We start from the raw sequence: 22,067 nt of genomic DNA, 5'->3' as shown, positions 1-22,067 counted from the left end.
TTGATCATTCTTTGAATTAATGTGATTCAGGTCACAGCAAAAGTAATCAAAGGAGCTGTGGTGGCAGCAATGGAAAAATACAGACTTGAAGAGTAAATGATGTGACCCAAGATTCACATTCTGTGGTAGCATTTTTCTTAATTACTTTCTCTTGTGGTAAAATCCCACTTTTTAAGAGGATAATATTGAAGGTTCCTGTACTATAAAACAAGATCACAAGCACAGCAGTGATCCCTAGACATTTCTGTGATTTATCTACTACACTGTTTAAGTTCTTGCTCTGGGCATTTAAAAAAACCGCAATAAAGTCATGATCAATATAATATATGTTTTTATCTTTTGTGTCTATATCAATATTAAACTTCTGGTTTTATGCAGTGATAATGATCCCCAAAGTATTATTTTTTAGTGAACTATTAAGATACTTTTTAAAAATCAATAAGAAGACTGACATATATATCACAAAAGATCCATAAAAACATATTTAAGATTTCTCTCTCTTTCACTGGGATAGTAAATGGTAACTAGTTCTATCATTAGAGTAAAGGATGTGTAAGTTTAACTGAATGTATACAAAATATTCAATCCCTGTAGAAAAGATGTGAAAGGTAACATCAGTGTTTATGAATCAGTGTCAGTACATCTTGTCAATTAAAAAAACCCCAAGGATAAATAATATTTCTTTAAATACTTAAATACATATTTTGAGAATAGGTGAATAACCCTTATAGAATGTATTAATAATTTATCTACTATTATGTGTTCACTTTACATATATAATCATCACACACATTAAAGGAGGTTTTTCCACTGGAAAAATAGATTTATTTCTATCTTTAGTGGAAGGTTATGTGAAACCAAGCAAATGCATAAGCACCTATTTCATGAGAATTTGAAGTAACTCTAATAAAGACTGGGATTGCAAGTCAGTGATTCTCCCTACTTATTTCATTTTAATCCCCTTTTGAAGCACATTCTACAAAAAAGGAACCTCTTACTCCCATGGGTGATAAGTGTAAGAGCAAAAATGGAACAGATCCTGGTAACATTAAAATTAATGACGTCTGAAAAATCATTATGGTTATAAACCTTGAGCCTGACAGTTTTAATTCAAAGCCCACAAAAACTGAGAAACAGTTAAATAAACTGAAGGACCAGATGGTCTCAGCCTTTAGGGAATTCACTATAGACAGATAAATTGGGAAACAAGAGTCAACAGTCAGAAACTAAAGATATTCTGAAGTGTTTTGAAGGGTCTGATTTCTGAAGAAAAACTTGAGAAGATAATTTTTCTAAAGAAAAGCTAAAAATAAACAGTGTTCCTGAAGACTCTTCTTCTAAAAGATTTTTCAACCCTCGCACTCCAGAAGGTTCAGATTGGGTAACTCAGTGGTCAAATTCAGATCACTGAAATTAATTATCTCCTAAGAACTGACATCAACACTTACATTTAGAATAGTAGAATGGTTTGGGTTAGAAGGAATTTTACATTTCTGTTGTATATATCTTGTATTTCTATGACATGTGATCATGTTTAAAATGTCTTCAAATTTACAAAGCAGGAAATAAAAAACAAACAAACAAACACCTTGATCTTTACCTTAGTACCACAGACTGAGGAGGGAAGGGAAAAGGGGAGGTGTAACATCCTCTCTGCTTGAGTATCTCTCATTTAGTCTTGACTGGAAGCAGCTTGCACCTTAAAGATCATCAAATTCCAACCCCTTTGCCATGGGCAAGGAGGCAATTTTCAAATCAGAAAGAAAGTTTTCTCCCTCTCTGGTGGGACTTGTAACTTTAAATTGTTTGATAAATAACTTTAAGTAATAAGTGATCAGAAAGCCAAGTAAAAAGATTGAAAGATTGAAGATCTAAATTAGGTGCAGTGCATTTTTCATTATGTTCTGTAGATACAGTGAAGGACAAGCACAGGAATTAATTACCCCAAACTCTTTAGCCTTTGTGGCTTTCACAAGAGAAAAGAATTTCTTTCCATCTTTGTCTGCTAGAAATGTAATTATTCAGGAATTCTCATGTTTATAGTACCAGACTGGATCTAGATTTAAAAGTAGTAGTCAAACATCTTAATTACCCAGCCTTTCAATCAACATTCTACTCAGCATTATTTACATGCTTTTATTTAGTTCTTACTGTTCATTTGTACACACAAATATAATACAGTACCACAACTGGATCTGGAAACCATACTGTCCCTCTTGATAGAAAAAAAAGAACAAAGATGAAAAGGATATGAAAACTGAATTGCCACATCAGTCTTTAGAGGTCTCTCTTTAGGTCAAAACTTTATATATTCAGACAGAAAATAATTGCTGGTTCCTTCTTCTCTTATCTCAGTATCGTTCTCAAAAGTTCTTTATAGATTATGGCAAATGCTGAAGCATTAAAATTCAAGCTTTTGAAAAAGCCATGGAATTAATCTACACATGTGGAAGAAAGAGTAACAGTAAAATTTCCTTCTCTGACCTTCTAGCTGCTCACCATGTGAAAGAAGTTAGGGCATATTTTTATTAGTATTATATAAACCTTGTACCTCAAACCTATGCCAACTATGACAGAAAAGAAATTATTTATATAAAATGTAAGATAAATAGTAATGCTTTTTTTCTGGAAACAGACTTCAATTTTATTTGCATTTTAATTACTCACACCTTCCAAAACTAACACTTTTGATGCATCATTTACAGGCTAACAATTGCAAGCATATTTTGAAGTTTGAACTATTTTCTGTTATTGTAGACTAATTTTCTGTAAGTAGGCTTGAAAACAGCCATCTGACATCAGACTGGTCTAGGCCAAGTGCAGAAATAAATGATTTCACAGTGACAGACCTGTTCACACCCGAGTCCATCAATTTTTAATATGGAAAGGTAGCTATTTCTAGAGACAGACAGCAGTAATAAATATCTCACTTCTTATGTAGAAAAGCATCGATTTATTTCTCTCATAAGAATTGGTAATATTGAAAAGAATTGGTAATATTAAAATACAATTTTATTTGACTTTATGATTTTGTGCATCACTTGGCCTTACTCATAGTAAATCTCTTTGATGCCCATAAGGTCAACATGAAATACATAAGTCACACCAAGTAAATAATTATTTATTTCAGCCTCCCCATTTAAATTTAGTCTAGTAAACATTTCAGAAAAAAAAAACAAACTAAGATTACATCTAACAAGAATAATGACACAGCAGACCTCTATTTTCTACAATCTGCAGAAGAAAAGCAGAAAGCAATTGCACTGAGTCACTGCTTGCTCTTCATGCCAAAATCCACAGTGCAAAGGTGGGCACACCTTCCCTAATCACAGCCCTTTGCAGGAAGGGTCTGTGGTCTATAATCCTGGCGACATGAGTCATTTCCCCCCACATACTACCACTCTCAGTAATCGGGAAAATAAAAGTTTCTCTTTGGCTGACTCACATGACTGTCTAACAATTGGAAGTTATTAACCTGATATGAACTAACTTTTGTTAAAGAAAAGTGAAAAACCATGCAAATGCTGATTAATATAGTTTACCACAATTCGACTGAATCATTGCAAATAATCATAGATCCCACAGAAGGACTATTAAACTAAAACCTCATAATAATGAAGAACTCTTCTATTGTTTAAACATACAACTCTGTAAGACAGGACTGTCAGAATGACTGAACAGGTACTTTTCAATAGGTGTGCAGTATGTGACTCTTTGTGCATGGATGATCAGCTCTTGTTAGTGACTGCACTGCTTTTAGGATTATTTTCTAGTAAGCCAAGTAAAATGACTGCACTGTGAAAGTGCACATCTATTATCCTGTTTTATTACAATCACACATTTAGTTTGATCAATTTGTATATTTAGGACCGAAACATGTTATCAAAAACTGAAATATAACATGTAAGGTTTTATCCAACTTCTCTAAACCTATGTCAGTAGTAGTCAATATTTAAATTTAGGTATTTATAAAAGTTCATGGAGTCATTGCTGAACTATTTTTATGTGGTTTCTACTGCACATATTTAAATAACAGAAAAACTTTACCAAGGAAAAAGATTCTATTGCAAATCAACAATATAAAGAACATCTAGCTCAATGTGCACTATGTATCTCTTTTTTCCAATTACCTAATTTAGTTGTTTTCTAATTATCTGTCTAGCTGTTACAGGGATGGTCTCCAAGGAGTTTCCCTAATGATCATTCATTGAATTTCTTTAATTTGAAGTAAAATAATTAGTGCTTTCACAACAAAAACATCAGTGATGTAAAGGCAAACAGGTGAATACTAAATACACGAATTGAAGGCTGCTTGGTTAATGTTGTACATAACACAGGAGTAACATTTTGACTGGTTTTCCAGTTTGCTGCAAAAATTTCAATAGATGAAGAATTTTCTAGACCTGCAAAGTCTGAAGGTCTTATCTCCACGTTGTTATCTCGGCTGAACTATTAGAAGGTCATAGAAAAATGTAAGTTAATAAAACCTTCCCAAAAGCAAACTGTTTTTATTTTTTGAATTATTATTATCAAAACTACTATGCATATGGCTCTTACCTCTCAGATTCTCTGAGCATGTGGAAATAATACTTTCTATCTCTTGAAATCCTTCCCATGAATTCCTGGTAAGATGCATTTCTGGTAAACACCCACAATCATTCTTTTCCATTATGCTACACATACATATTGTGAATTATAATTTCTCATAATACTGGGGCCACAAGTCAGTATTTGTAGTATTTGTATAAAATTTCTAGAGCGGTGTTAGTAGGTTACATTCTTAACTATTTTGCTAGGAAATTGTACTATTCTTTTCCCAAACTTCTAAAATCAGAATGACATCCTACCCCCCTGAAAATTGTGAGAACTCTTGCCTTTCATTAGGAGCCAGCTTTTAACCTAAGACTGTATTTTCACAGACCTTGTCAAACAATGAGTAACTTTTTGACAGAATACCCCCCATAAAATACCCCTCCCTTTGTCACAATGTTTTGTGTTACTTGTAAAGAAACCACTAAGTTGCATCTCCATTACTCCAAGCTTACATGAGATTTACCAGGGTAAAAATGGACCCATCCCCTTGAGGCAGAATACTTCCCTTGTGTCCTTCAAGTAATGTTTATTTCAGTTTTAATCTGTTTTCATTTCACTTGACAAAACCACTTTTCTCTATTTTGCATGCATTATGCAGTGCATGTACAATTTTAAAAGCATACATATATTTGTGAGTAGAATGCTAATAAAGATATTGTTGTGTTTAGAGCTAATATTCATTATTTTTCAAAGCTGCTGGTCATTTATTGTAATACCTGACCCTGTCCACTTTCAACATTTTAGTACCATTTTCAATGTTATATGACCTTTGTCAGTGTCTTCTATTGGGCTACCTTTGTAATGGAACTCGTGACAAGAATTTGTCCCTAGCAATGTCCCTAGTTTTTCACTGTATTTACAAAAAAAGAAAAGAATAATAGTATCAACATTAAGTATATGCTTCCCTAATTCCTGTTCTTTGAAAACTGAGAACAGAGACAGTGCCACATATTCTGCCACCTGAAAAACTTCTGTTGGCTTCTTTGAAGTAAAAGAAAAACATGGAAATGTTTAGCCAATAAATCTGCCTAAAAAGCTTTCCTCAACTGCTTTGCTTATAATTTCATCAAGCAAGTGCATAGAGTGGCATGATTATTGCTGTGAAAAATGTAATTTGGAGTAGTTGTAAGAAATCTTATCTAAAGCGAGGTATGTGTGCATCACCATCAATATCCATAAAAGTTTGAAATTATAGGTATATCTGGATGAAGAGTCCCAGAGAGAAGTCACATCTGTCACTTATCACCATTAACAAAGTTTTTCTGAGCTACACTGCATTGGAGAGCAGCTGCAAGAGCAGAGACCATATCAAACCACTGTGTCTAAGTACCAAAATTTTCTCAGTAGTATCTTTTTTATTTTGATTATGTGCTAAGTAAATATCCAACCCCATCTCCCCCCCCAAAAAAACCCCCAAAGTAACAAACAAAAACAAGCAAACAAAAACCTTAAATTGCCTTCTTTTTCTCCAGCAGACAGACATATTTTTAAATTTATCAAATGCAATCACGATATACAATATTATATTTATATTATATTTTGCTCAGAGAATCATGGGAAGATTATTCAAACAATTAAAGCTTACTGGAACAATTCAGTAAAAGTTTTATTATTTATCATGTCCAAAATTCCCAGTGGATTTTTTTTTTTTTAGATTTTAATTGAAGACTCTAGCATTCAAAATAATTTTAACTTCAGGCAATCATAACACTAATTTTTACAGTTACTGAAAATAAAATTACTCTATCAAACATTCAGTTAGGATTACCAAAAATATCCAAAAAAAGCCCCAGTAGCAGAGCTTTCAAACCCTTCTCCACCTAAGGGAGAGCATATCACTTAATAAATGACATTCTGCCTTTATATGATGATAAACCACCAATTTCTTGAAAATTTCTGCACTGCAGAAGTGGACCTGTGCATTCAGTCCCTACCCAGACCTCCTCTCGAGTGAGTTTTTCTGCCTGTTACAGAATGGCAGTCACCTCATCTGCAGAGCCTGAGCAGAAGCATCACAAGCAGCCAAAGGGCAAGATGTGTCTGACAGCTCCTTTTGCCAAGAGAAGACAGAGGAAAAAAAATCAAAAATAGCCCAAAAGAGCTAAATACCAGCTGAAGTGATAAGCAGTGCATTAGTACATTATCGGAAAATGAAACAAATTACCTGATTAGTTTCTCATGTACTGCCTTCCTCTAGAGGAATCTGAATCAATGGAAAAACTAAATCCTAAAAAAAAAAAGGACATGAAGAACACCATAGTAAAAAGAAAGGGAAATAAAAATGTCACAGAAGAAACTGAAAAATTAGTGGATGAGAAATAGGTCAGATTGTCTTGATTTGTAGTGATTACTCAAGACTTGCTCAATGAATAAGCAAATTCCTCATGGCCAAGGCTTCAAAAGGTCTGACTTAAGTTCTAAGAAGGCAAGGACGTAAAAAAAAAAAAAAAAAAAAAAAAAAAAAAAAAAAAAAAAAGAAGCCATTGATTATTTTCTTAAAAACCTAATTTTTCAAAGATGTAGCATATAGAAAAGAAAGAGGATGGCATTGTGACCATGTTAGAGCACATGAAATTTGTAGAGTAGCTGATCTTAAAGTGTAACTCCTTCACAGAGAACCCTTTTAGTAGGGATTTGTGTGTATCTAACACTCTGGGAAGTCAATCAGAAAGAAATGGACCTGTCATGTCAATAATCACTGGGGCAGGATTTACTGCTGTAGTGCCATGGATTGGTAACAGGCACAGCTATGATTGATCCACTACTCCAACTCCTCCTATTCTACAAGCCTCACAACCTATTAGAATAAAGAAACTCCAAGTTTTTCTGAGCACACTAAGGTGTTACGAACCCGAAAATGCAGACACTTCTTTCAAAGAGTATGAGATTTGTGAGTCCTTGTTACAAAAGAGTCACAGAGCCTGCAAAGCTTCCTGTGATGAGGCAGGAAGGAGCAGGATTTATTCCAATAGTCTAACTGAATCAGCTCTAAGCATTTATCTTGCTGCTTAAGGGTTGTAATGTGCTTGTACTACAAAATAAGTGCTCAGGAGTCAATCCTATAGGAAAATATAAACAGATATAAGATGACAAAAGCAGCTGGCTGTCTTGACATGCTCTGTCAGCAGACTTGTGAAAACCTTATGTACCTGAGGTTCTTCACAGAGAAGTTTTCCTTCAATCAGCTTCATTCAAGAGTTGCATGCTTGTTTACTTTATGGAGATCAAATCTGAGGAATTAATATGTATATTTACTAAATTTTAGATTGTGCTTTGCCTGGGTTGCCTGCATGACCCTGTTATGTAACCTAACTGCAGTAAATTTAAATTTACTGCATGTTCATTTTGTTGCCATTCATAGCTCATAAAACATCAACCCTGGAACAATTTCTTTTATCCTTTCATGGTATTTCTTTAAATTAATGTTAATATAAGGGAACAAGGGACTATAAATCAGCTGCTAACACAGCTACTATTACATAACAGCATGAAAGTGTTGATAATGACACCTCAGATGTTACTGTCAAGCAAAGCACCCTGAGCTTGTGTTTAGGCTCTGAAGCCTCACTAGTAATTTCTGAACACTGCATTTTGCAAATGTCCACTTCAGGTTGCTACAGAGCTTTTTGTGCTATAGTGATGGCATGGGAGAAAAAGCACACAGCACTTCTCAGTATGAAGTTCCACAGTGAAAACTGACTACATACTAATTTCTTACTGGGACAATGACAGGTCAGTCAGTCCTTCCTGCATGGATTAAGAGGAATAACATGACTAGAATGAAATAACAAGATGAGAAGGAGAAAGAGGGAAAGCAAAAATATCTTTTCAAGAGTGATTAAGCAAAGAAAGACAAAGTTGTTCTACATTGCAGAATTATTATAGAATGAGTGTCTGACACTCCACAGGAAGATCTTTTGGAAAATCTAGAGTGTGTACCTGTGTTAAGAATATATGTAAGTGATGATCAAGAAAAGTTAGAACAAGTTATTAAAAGTCTTAAAGCTAATAAACTGTACTTAGACATTCCTGTTGACACCTTTCTCCATAATTAATGGCCTTAATTCAATTTAGCTGAATTCATTTCTAAATTAATTCAATTCAGCTCAACTGAGTCAAAAACTACTTTGATTCTGGATAAGGGTGCCTACTTAGAGTTTCACTTAAACACTTTCAAAATGCATTCAGGTTAATTTTTTTCTGTGTCTGCACATAGGCAAAATCCCTAAACTGATTACAAAGGAAACTGAAGAAATCACACATGGACTGCCACTCGAAATAGATATTTCGAAGATAATATCTTCAGCAGCTCAGAATTTACTACTTTTAAACACTTATTTGCCATTATTTCAATATCTACATGTTGACACCTACAGAGGAGAGAGGCTTGTGCTCTTTCAAACCCTTTCAACTGCTAAGTAAAATGGAGTTTGTATCATTAGTTCTTCTTTGCAAATTAGCATGGTATGGTTTCACAGCAGCACAAAAGAACCTACCAGCAAAGCTAATGACAGCAGGAGAAAAAGAGTTTTAGTCCTGGAAGAATTTTCCTACACTTTTTTCTTCTTCATAGTTGCATGAAGACATCACCAGCTGTATGTGAAAGCTGTAGCCTGTTCCTTTCTGGCACTGATGATGTTTAATTTAGTGTCCTAAAGTTTTGAACCTCACTCCAGTACTTGCTCACTGAGCTGAATAAACATCTCCTCCCTGACTCTTCAGGTTATATAACGAGTTCACATGACACGTCTGCACATTTTGCCTACAGAAGGTATATTTCATTTTTGATTCTCCTACCCATTTCCCAGCTGCAGAAGACCCATTTCATTTTAAAGGAAGCTTATTCTCAGATCCTAACAATTATTAAAAACTTCCATTTTCCATTGGACTGAAATATAAGGCTACCCAGATTTACTGTTGCACCACTTTCAAGGATACTGAGAAATCAGCAAATACATGGTAGCTCTTATTGACTGTGCAAATGTCCTGAAAACAGAAAGCATACTGGAAAGAAAATCAGCATCATCTCTGTATCTTACTCTTCCTAGTGGCAATAGTATTTTAGGAGAAACAGAATTGCCAGAGGATATATACTAGGTAGAGCAACTGGTACTGGCATAAACCTGAACAAATATATTACCATATATGAAGGATTAGCAGATAACTACAAAAAGCAACTGGTTACCAGTTCATGCTTATATTGTCTGAATTGTCTTACTTTTGCTGATGGTTTAAGTTTGATTTATATTAGAGTATCCCCTGAGTTTAATGCTAAATGAAAAAGATAACCTATTAAAGTTTTTTAAATGAGAATAGAAAATAGTGCCCTAGTCACTTTATGTTTGCCTGTTTGGTTTTGTTTAAGTGCTAACAAACTGGATAAGGTATTTTCAGGAATACACATATTGTTAGCCAAAATAAATAAAAACTTCAGTGCAGTGATTTCATTGGGATTATACAATGGTAAATCAGGCCCAAATAGTAGAGCAGTAGGCTTTCTGAGTATTTATTACAGACAGTTATCAATAGATTTTAACATTCACTGCCAGTTTTCAACTCTGTCTAGAGTGATTTTCCACACAATAATGAATTCCCAAGAACCAAGACACTGAAAAGCACTGTAGCAAAAGGTACCCAGTGAGTCTGATTCTCTTTGAAAGTTCCTTCCTTACAGAAATTCTTGCAGTTACACCGTGGAGGAAAACCTATTGCTGAAGCTTGATGCTGCAATCTGATTTGATCTGACAGAATTAAACTAAGCTCTAAGGGTAAGATGCACCTTATTTAAATACACTACATACATTCTGACATATACACACGTTAGACATTTATTTACTACAGACTTCACTAAAATCAGACATGAAATTTCTGAAAAGTAAGGATTAAAATATATCCATATTTTAGTCAACCAAAACAGTCAAATACCCTGAAAGTGCACAAGAGTGAAAACCATAGCTCTGGTGAAAAGGAGCTATTACAATAGTTTGGAATACATATTCCATAGTTTGGAATTCTATGTGGCAATTAGGAATTTACATATTTAAATGATCAGTACCACTTAAATAGTATGTTTGATATTCTGTGGCATTTCTGTAGATGGCTGCTATCATCAGATAGTGCAGTGAAGTGGCTGAAGATAGAAGTGCACTGATAAAGGCTGAAGAAACACAACATAGCTGTAAATAACTCTCCAGTTCAATGACTCTGATAATTACATGCAACTTTGCTAGACTATATTTAGTAAGAGTTTTGAATCTGTTAAGGCACTTTACACAGTACTGATCAAACAGAGCTTATGAAGGAGGCTTTCTGCAATAAAGTGTCGCAGAATTGCAATTTCTTTTCTTCAAGTGTCAAGCCCAAAGATTACTCTTTTCCTTTAAAACAGCAGCATATGCTGGTCAGTGAGGCATACACTACACAGCTGCTACATCCCCTGTATGACCTGCACATATCGAATTAGCCACTGTGGTTTTCAATTCTGGTTCACCAGAGTTCTAGTCTGAAGGGCTTTAACCTACATTTAGGAGAAGAATGCAATTCATTGTTATCTTGTCTATCCAAATTCATAGCCCACAGCCTGTTTTGAGCTAAAACAATTGGACAGTTTCTTTTTCCTCTTGTTTTCCTCTTAGCAGCAATGCAGGGTGTATTAAAAAAATCAGTACAAGGATTAATGGCAGAAAAACTCCAGGACTGTGGTGGGATATTGTATAAATATGTATTCCCATGCACACAAAGAGGATGTGGACTATTTAGCAATCATCACTCCTGTTCTCAGGCTGGAATATTTGCCTTCTTGGCACATTAAGAAAAAGAGCTATTTCTGCATAGAATAACAAACATAATATATCTCAGTGAAAACATAAATCCAAGTGTGGTACTATAAGACCTAAACCATTAAGATGTATTGAGATTTTTTTTTCCAAAAAAAGGAACCAATTTCCTGTATTGACCATCTTGTGGACACAGTCTGCTGGTGAGGAAATCCATGAGGCATACAAGGTTCACATGAGAGAGATGTACCACTGCATTTCCATTTCTACATATACTTCTCTCCCAAAGTCTCCAACCTACTAGACTCCTACCAGAGGTAAGAAACAAGTCAAAATGGAATTTTGGATTGACCCTTTGCAGCTTTTCTTACATCCCTAAATTCAACATTTTTTACTAGCACTTGAAACATTAGATTCAAGATTCTTACTGAATTACTGAATATTTCTAGGTATTTTAAGTACAATTGTAACTTTTGGTTAGTATTGTTTTAAATTATGATTTAGTTACTCATTGATGTCAAGAGAAGAAAGCAGTAAAACGCCTTGATGAAGAGTCATTTAAACCCTTTTTTAAATCTAATTCATTAAGGAAATCCCTTTTTATTTTATCATGAAGTCTTCTCAGAAACTAAAGAAAGCTGTGTATGAGTTTCATTCACTAAAACAAGATTATGAAGCCAATTAAGTTCACAAAGAATGGCTTTCCATGTCTCAAGTCAAACAACGAATATCTGTCTAGAATTCCTTTTTCTGTAAAGCAGAGCTTACATGCTTCATTACAAACTAACCTGGCATTAAAAACAGTAAGTTCCTTCACTGATGATTTGGAAACTCATTTAAAACCTGCAAGTTCCTTCACTTTCTAGGACATTATGGGAGCACAATAACAATAATTTAGAATAACGAGCTATCTCTTATGTAGAACTATGGAAGTTTAAAAATGGGGTTCATATAACTCACTGTCAGGAAATAATGGTATGATCCCATCTGTACTATATTCAATTACAGTTCAACAAATTTACAAGCTTTCCTTGATGTATTTGATATATATTATGCCAAATATACATAAATCAATAATGCAGAAAGAGCTCACAGCATAAACATGAATCAGCATATCAATATTAATTTAGCTAAAAAATAAATTTTTCATTGAGATGGGCTCAAGAAACACTATGCACAACTTTGTGAGATGCACACTGGGACAGTAGTCATGCACTTTTACATCCTATTTTCAAAGTGTAGCACATGATATTCAGTCTAAAATGACAGACAAGAATGAATCATTACAGACACAGTCAACTCTCCTAGTATCACAAGTCCTGTCAAAGTCTTTTTTTGTTAAAAAAAACCAAGTAAACAACTTTCTCCTCCTCCCTCACCATGAAAATCTCTCCCTCTTCCCACACACTCCAACACTAGCAGTTATAGCAGAGAATGATCACATGAGAACTGTAAATCAGGAAATTAATTCCAGTAAGTTCACTGTTTCTGCCCCCTCCCCTGCCCCCCTCCTTGCCTCATTCTCTTCTACTTAATTTTCCCTCCGTATTATTTTTATGAAGCATTTTCAAAAATAGAAAATGATTAAACTCAAATACCTACCAGGCACCTTTAACATGTATTATTACCTGTCCATGTGCACTAACCTTCTAGAACTAACCCCATACACACAGAAAGCAGGATTCCAGTCCTCAAAACCATCAAACACAGAAACATGGAATTTCAAGTTTGGAAAAGGCCTCGAAAATCACCAAGCCCTACAGTTAACCCAGCACTGCCATGATCACTGCTAAACCACTTCCTCAATAAGATGTCCACATGTTTTTTGAACTTTTTTGAATGTCTTGAACACACTTTTTGAGTCACTTGAGTGACTTCACCACTTCCCTGGGCAGCCTGTTCCAATGCCTAATAACCCTCTTCATGAAGAATATTTTCCTAATGTTTATATAAACCTCCCCTGGTGTAAGAGGCCGTTTACTCTTGTTCTGTCACTCGTTACCTGAGAGGAAGGCTGAGCCTTCTACAATCTTACTGCAATCTTCTTTCAGGTGCTGGAAAGCAGTAAGGTCCTCACAAGCCTCCTTTTCTCCAGGGTAAGCACCCCCAGCACCCCCAGCTTCCTCAGCTGCTCCTCAGAGGATTTGTGCTCCTGACCCTGCAGCAGTCCCCTTGCCCTTCTCTGGACTTGCCCAGCCCCTTGGTGTCTTTTTGTGTCCAGGGGCCCAGAGCTGCACACTGAGCCTCACCAGGGCAAGCACAACAGGACAACTCCTGCTCTGCTCCTGCTGCCTGCACTGCTTCTGACACCAGCCAGATATGAGTCCATAATAAAGATATTTCCCAGACTCACAAAATATGCTGAGCTTGAAGGGACCCACAAGAATCATCCGAGCCCTTTACAGGACACCCCAGGAGTCACACCGTGTGCCTGGGAGAGTTCTCTAAACTCTTAAGCTCTGTCAGGCTTGGGGCTGTGGCCACTTCCCTGGGGAGCTGTTCCAGTGCCCAACCATCCCCTGGGTGAAGAGCCCTTTCCTGATGTCCAATCTAAACCTCCCCTGACACTTCAGGCCATTCCTTCAGGTCATTTTTTATAAACATCTGTGTATGTGCATGGATGCTCATAGATGACTACAAGTTCATCATTCTTTTCATACAGTAGAAAATGGCAGAATTTTACATTGGTTTTTAAAATAGTATAAAAAAATTAGTTCTTATAGATGAAATAATCTGCACATCTTTACTGAACACCACTTTAATATATCAACAACAACTACTGCAAGATTTTTTACTTCAGAGAATTTTATGTCTATTTTTAGAGACAAGTCAGACTATGCAAAGTACTTCTGAATTCACTGTGACACAGAACACATCTCACAAGTTCTACAAAGTGGTAACAGTCAATTAAGTAAGGAAACATTAAATCCTTCAACCCAAAAAAGAAATGTTACAGATTTCTACTAGAATGTGTTTTTTTTCTGGAACAAAGAAATCACGGGTGAATCCTTTCTCCCACCAAAACCACAGAAATACCACCCAATTAAATAATTTCTCCAGCAAACAACAAGGCAATATTGGCAGAAATATTTTAACTGAAATTTCAGTTCCTGTGTCGCAAAGACAGTTCTGAACCATTCTGGTCCTTCCATGAATCAACTCGCTGGTACAGTCATCTCTTCATAAATCACTTTACAAGAGGTATTGTATCCAATTGCACCCCTAGGCCTAAACTGTGCATAAAACATAGAGGTGACATATCCACCTCCTGGAAAACCTGCATTCCACTGCTGACTTCCACTACATACTCAGTAATGAGCAGCTGTCTGGAGATACATCTATTCATATCCTTTGGAAAGTTCCTACAACATGGCAATTACAGTGCTCTAACTACTACACAGAAAATCACACAGATTAATTCCTCTGTGTACACAAAAACAAAACCCACTCAAAAATCTTTGATACATGGCCTCATACCCTGCTGCATTTTCCTGAAGAGAAGTTCCAGCCTTATGGTCACTTTTGGAATGAGAAAGGCTCTACCCTTGCATGAGCACCTTTATACCACCTACAGGTTTGACTCTTCCAAAGCAGCCTCCTCACCTGTGTGCTGTTGACCATTTGCTCAGGTTATCGCGTACAGTTGGAGACAAAAAAGTCAGGAAACAATCAAGAATTTCGAGGAAAATAATCCAGATTCAGAAAAAATATCCAGCCATATCACCTCCTAATAATCAATCTATTTCAGATTGAACTGAATAGACTGAACTCAGTTTACTTGTGGTCCAAAGTAAGCCAACAAACCAACACTGAAAAGAAAAAAAGGATACAAACCACCCCCCCCCCCAAAAAACAACAACAACAACAAAAAAAACAACACAAGAAGAAAGAAAAAGCTTCTAAATGCACTTCCACAGTTACTAAAATTATCAGTTTAGAAACTGGAAATGTATTCTCTAAAATAGGCAACAATCAATTACCTAAGTAACCGTGCAGTGAAAAAGATTTTGAGAAAAAAAAGTAATTATTTATTGGATACTGATGCACGCTCTATTATGTAGCATCAATCATTCTCTGAGAAAATAAAATAAACATTAAAAAGAAGGGTTTATAAAAGAATAGTTGAAAATACCTACAGAGGGAGTTCTATAAAAACGTTTAAAGTCTATTGACCATAAAATTTTACTATAAGAGAATTATGGACATTTTATTTTATATAATGAGAAAATTGGGGGTAAAGTCCCCAAAAGTCAATACAGAATTGGGATTTGCACTTGCACTCAGTATTGTACGTGGTCATTATTACCTTTGTACCATCGAGTTAATGTAAAATATGTTCCAACAACTGATGTTCTGTGTTATTAATTGTTATGGTGTCAATGGGGTTTTGTGAAGTGGTTTATCTTAATTAGTGTACAAACTACTATTTAACAGTAGAATGCACATGAAGGAGTCTGATGGTTTATAACAAGGAAACTAATCTTATAATGCCCTTTGGGAAATCCCAAAGAGAACTTTTCTGTAACAAGAGCAATGGTGCTGAAAATCAGAAGACTTTTTTACTCAGCCATTGTGGATTAGAGAGTGGCAGCACATCTCTCAGGTATATATTGAGAGCGTATATAAAATCAGTAATATTCATGTGCTCAGGAAGAAAAGTTTCTTTCAAAAGAAAGCAAATATGAGTCCAAATACAATTTTACATCAAATACAAGTTGCTAATTCTCCCAGTGTCTTTGTCCTTGTATTTATTCACTTCAAGCTATGCATATTTCTTTTCAGTTCTTCAGACAAACAAGTTTGGACTCCAAACTGTACATAGCATTAAGATAAATTTAAGTTTTAAACAAAAGACAAGTTTCTGAAACATCAATGAAATTCAGAAAACACACAGATGGCTGGTGGTATTTGCAGAATAAGCTTTTTATCTGCTAAAAGAGAAGTGCTAAAGGAAAAAAAAAAAAACCTAACCAAAAGGGCATGAGTTTGTCATTATAGATATCATTGTTCCTTCTAAACACCCATGAAATGGGAAAAAATGATAAATTTTTCTCACTTTCAAAAACATAATGTACACTAATTTTTGTATGTTGAAACATATAACCAATTGGTTTATTGGTTTATAACAATAAACCAATACAAGAATTGTAGAAATACCTCTGTATACCTAAGATAATCGACATTTTTCACACATGCATTAATAACATTTGGGCACTGTTCCATTTTTCTCAAACTTTAGAAAGATTTGTAAGTGCAGGATGACCATCCACATTATACAAGGCTACAGAAGCATGCACAGAGAAAAGAAAAAAGGTATATTGAGCACAGAACACCAAACTGCAGATGTTGCAGGTGTCATAGTAGGCATAAATATATTAAGTCCTTACTTGAGAAGGACTAGTAGTAAATGGTATCAATATAAAAAATGTGATTTGAGCATACTGGAAAGAGAAAGAGAGGTGCAGTTTGTCTTGTCTGGTTTTGATTTTGAAATTAAACACTCTAATTACCTGAATGACAGACATTTCAACTTTTTTCCATAGCTAGTACTCAGTGTCTAATCTGAACCCACCTGCAAGGAAATTAATGCTTCCACAGCAAATACCAGTTTATATACCATACTTCTAAATGTTTTTACTTAGTTTTAATTTTATTTTAAAACAAGGATTCCATGGCTGTAATGAGATACCAACCGCTATTTTTCGATGCCTCTTAGACATTATGTCTAAGAATAAGGATGAACATAAAAAAAGCCTTTTTTGAATACAAAAACTAGAATGAAGGTGATTATTTAGAATATTGAATTAATAGATATTATATGTCTGGAGATATTATAAATCACTATTAAAACCACTAGAGGATTAAACTAAAACTATTAAATTAAAACTAATATAAAAGATTTTTTTAAAAAGTAGCATAAATGTAAAAGGATAAATGTAAAATAAATGTAAAAGGAAGCAGGTAAAATATAACAAACTTTAAAATGCTTACAGCACATTAAGCTACACCTTTGTGACAGTACCCACCTACTCACAGAGAAAGGAGAAACAGTCCCAGATTAGTTACTGTAAAATCAATTTATAAATTTACACCCAAGCAAATTCCCTTGTAAGTTACTAGGAAAAAATTTCAAATAATATCATTATCCAAGAGGGGAAGAGCAAAATGTTTTGGGCACTAAGACATGGAAAGAAAATTGAGAAAAGAAAAAAATGGGCAAAACTTTTTCCCAAAGGGAAGGAAAGAGAACAAATTCATGATGTATAACATAATATGCCTTAATCTGGATGTTTAATTTTGACATGTTTGTAAAATATTCTGAAACAAAATAGACTTTGATATTATGTATTTCAGCATTCAGCCCAGTGTTTCTCTGTAACATGCCATACATATAAAACTGAGAAACTAATTTTTGTTTTCTAGTGTCCTGCTTACTTGGCAATTTCTTCTTTATTATATGTTTTCTGCAATTGTAAAACTACAGAATGAGGAAAAAAGAAAAATTATAATCTTGTACTAACATGCATGATACAGACATACTCAAAGTTCATCATATTTGATGAGGAAGGTGCTGCAATAATCTCGAAAGACCAATGTGTCCTTAGAAATTAGAGGCCATCACAACAGAAATAATGATGTCAACATAATTCATGCTACATTTATGTCTATCAACCTACTAGTTACTACATGCTAGAAAAAAAACCCCAAAAATAAAACCAAAATTATCCTAACAATATACTACATTCTGTAGGATAACTTTCTTTTGTTGACTATGTTTGTTGGATGGTATTTTCTTAATATGATGCATGTGGTTATTGAATATTTCAACGTGAATGTTCTCAACAGAAGACTGAAAAGTTTTTGTTTTTAATGTAGCATGGAATGAAAGAAGATCTGGAGTGGGGAACATTTAGTCTGATAGGTAGTATTGGTTTTTCTGGTTCAGTCTATCTTCTGTGCAAGTTACAGGAAATATATTCATTTTGTATTACATTTTTCACAAATTCTATACATTATTTGAACTCTGAATTTCCTGAGCTGATCTTTATGCATCAAAAAAATTCTGTACACATGCATTCTGAAACTGGGAAAAGTATCCTAAAATGGATGAGCAATCTCATGATATCAGCAACAATAATTTTTCACATTTCCTCTTTGGATTTTCTCATTCTGTGCTTTACCCTACTCTCTTGTCACCTGGTGGAAATCTTGAAGTTCTTTTCTCCATTCCTGGTAACTTTTACCTATGAATTTACCATTACGTATACATTACATCTATGGTCTGAGAGTCAAAATTTATTTTATGCAAGATAAAACCTTTTCTTACATAGACAGTATATTTTCCAGTAGGTATCTGAGACAAGAATATTTCTAAAATTATAATATCTCAGCATGGTACATGCAAGGAATCATAGGGGTTTGCCAATGCACTTTAGAATTAGTTTTTGTGGTTAGCATGTCTGGTACCAATTTAACTTTTACCATTTCATCACATGGACACTACCTGTAATACAACCTGACAAACCCAAAGGTCAGTCTGGCTCAGGGCATACAAGAAATAAACAGAACTGAAAAGTTGAATGGACTGCATGGAGACTATCATGAAGAATTCAGAAGTCAGGGATTACATGTAAAATACACATTGCTGAAATTTCAAAACCTCTCTTCCAATTCATTTGTGTGTCAGGAGAATAATTAAAGATAGAAAAGGATTTCTCGTTTTACAAGCATTTTCAATGAAGCTGAAACTATAAATTGTGTTAAGAAAATACTTTCTTTAAAGTCAAAGCACAAATACCAAGCTTACAGCCCACCACAAACTGCACATTTGGTTACCACAGTACAGAAGTTTAAAGGTTCATTCTATACTGAAGGAATTTTACTGAGTCAGAGCGTGGGTTAACTGTCCAAGTGATTATCCTTGCACACTGGAGATATTTTCCAGAACCAGGCTGGAACAGAGATTAGGTTCCAAGCATGGTTCAGGTGTGGTATCAAACGAGACCCAGACACCAGATTCAGACTAAGTGGCACTAAAATTTCATAAACTGTTCTTGCATCATCTGAGTTCAAGTGTTACAGCAGCCTGGTTGGTGCACGACCATCACATCATTATGGTGATGTCCTTAGACCACAGGCAGTTCATGGGACAGAATTGTGCCTCAGGAGAATTCCTGTGGGAGGATCCCAGTCTGGAGACCCAGGGTGGGAGGATCCCATTAAAATTTCTTAGAGAGGAAAACAACCTCTGTGTGTCAAAATACTGTAACAAAAAATCAGAATATATATTTGAGCCTTTTTTCTTCCCACCCTAGAGTTCAGTCAGGCAGCAGAAGCCCCCTACTAATGGCAAAAATGGGATCTAAGGGAGGGCATTTGAGTCTAAGTCCTACCTGACAAAACTTCTCCGACAGTGACAAATGATTCTTTTCAAACTTACAGCTGGCTACAGAGTCACAACTAGATTTAAAGATGAAAATTTGTGTATCAAACTGCAATAATATTTTAATTTAGGATATCTGAAAACACTGCAAGTTGGTATGTAAATATACTTGAACCATAAGTGGATACAGATATATTTCAATAGCTGTCTCCCAAAATTCTCTGAATGTTGGACTTCTTTCAGTGTCCTTTAAATTATTGAATTCTCAAAGTCTATTCTTTTAAAACTATTTTTTTACTTATTTATTTAAATTTTGATATTTCTTAACCTTTTTGGGACATTCTATCCCATAATAACCAGATCAGGCTAATTTATGAACAGAAAAGCACTGTCTAAATATGTATCAATTTCCTCCCACTGCCAGGAAATATCACTGTGGACAGGTACAAAAGCTTTGATGATATTCACATGAAAGCTTGAGCTCACCTATATCAGCGTTCTTCCCTCTACTGCCCACACTTTGCTTTGTGAGGGTTTACTTTTTAAATTGATTAGCACAATTTCTTAACAACAGAAAACATAAACAATTATTTTGCTTAGTGAGGAGATGATTTACAATACTATAAATTTGAAGAAGGCTACACTTTCTAGCACAAAAACATATGAATATTCTCTTTCAATACACTTCCTAAGCATATTTTCACATTTTTATTAGAAGTTAATCAAATTTGTGATTGCCACGTCTACTGGGTGATTTTAATTAGATGTTTTTTTCTTCTTCATTATTAATCCTATGCTAAATACAGGAAGACTGTAAGAGTAATCTCAGCATCTAAGATGAAGTTCTAAAGGTCAGATATAATAAAAGAAGCAATTCTGACCTCTATCACAAATTCTCTGTTTTCCTAAACTTTGCATAGCACAATCAAGTAGTTTTACCTCCAACGAGCAAATATAGAAATAATTTTGCTAGTGGATGATGATAAAGAATCCCATTGTCTGTTATCAGTTACAATTCTATATATCATTCTCTTCAACAGTGAGCAAATGTAACCAATTTCTGAAGGAATGGAGTGATTAGCCTAAAACTTCCAGAGAGCAGTGAATGAAAACTTCCTGTTTTCAGGATTAAGTGAAAGGAAGAGATCAAGTCTGCTTATTCCCCTACCACATTTAAAGCCTGAGTACACCTTCATGTTAAAACCTAAAGCCATGTAACTAATATTTAGCTGAGTCTATAATCTCCTGTATCGTGCTCTTACAATCTTTAAAAATTCATAAAACAGGTGATAATTAGAGATCCACCTAATAAAGTCACTTCCATCAGAATATATATGACATACATCAAATGGCTTGCATAGGAATAAGCTCACTTTCTCCTGGTTCTTTGTATCATCAGTAGAATTTCCCTTATCTATATTGTGTAAAGTCAGGTAGGTTCACAGTAAAACAGGAAAGGTTTTACTGAGATCATTACAGAGACTTTCTGACAACATTTCAGGAAAGGGCTTCAAATAACTGGTCTATCTTACTCTACATATTTGACAAATACTTGCTGATAGAAGAGATGAGAAATTTGCAGTTACGATAGGATTTTTATAAAAGGAGACATACACCCGTGTTTGACCATTCAACAATAAAGAGATTCATTTACTAAAAACATTGGTACTCAGTTTCTAAAGAAGTAGAAAATACGTTGGTGGGTTTCTTCTTGAAGAAATCTTATTTCTTTTAGATCTCTGACATTTGGTTTTCACCTTATGGATGGCAAACTCATTTCTTTTCAGAGATACCTTTCTTTTTCATATAGACAGACATGTTAAAATTGTTCAGAGAAAAAATTGAACTCCATTAAAGGAACAAATTTAACCTATTCTTCCATTTTTTAAGATGACTGCTTTTAGCAGAAGATCCTGGGAGCACAAAGTACCATATAACTGACTGCACAGTCCATACAGATGAAAATGCATCAAAATCCAATCAAAATACTTTCAAGTTCAATAAACCAGTAATATTGTCCAGAAAAGCATCCTTTTGTCATAGTAAATATTTCAAGAAATAAGCTTATTAAGCTGAAATTCAGTTGAAGGATAATAAAAACTCAACACTAATACTTAAACTTAATAACATGCTCAGCCAAATACAAAATTCCATTTTCTGCTAAATCAAAATTTAATTGTTACACTTCATTATTTGATAACAACAGTGTAGTCTATTAAAAGGCTTATTTACTATTTTCTTCCACTACTACTCAAAAATCCAGCAATAGACTCTCTCTCACAGCATAAAGTTCAGAAATAGCACCATATTATTTA

General features: G+C 34.7%; 1 protein-coding gene across 1 annotated transcript in view; it reads right to left on the bottom strand.

Moving 5' to 3' along the window:
• The window catches only part of LOC134554726 (adhesion G protein-coupled receptor A3-like), a 253,447-nt gene that overhangs the window by 89,082 nt on the left and 142,298 nt on the right, over positions 1-22,067 (bottom strand). The gene's annotated exons all lie outside the window — the stretch shown is intronic.

Source organism: Prinia subflava, chromosome 9, assembly GCF_021018805.1.
Source record: "Prinia subflava isolate CZ2003 ecotype Zambia chromosome 9, Cam_Psub_1.2, whole genome shotgun sequence".
Taxonomy (NCBI): Eukaryota; Metazoa; Chordata; class Aves; order Passeriformes; family Cisticolidae; genus Prinia; species Prinia subflava.
This window is presented reverse-complemented; position numbering and strand designations above follow the sequence as displayed.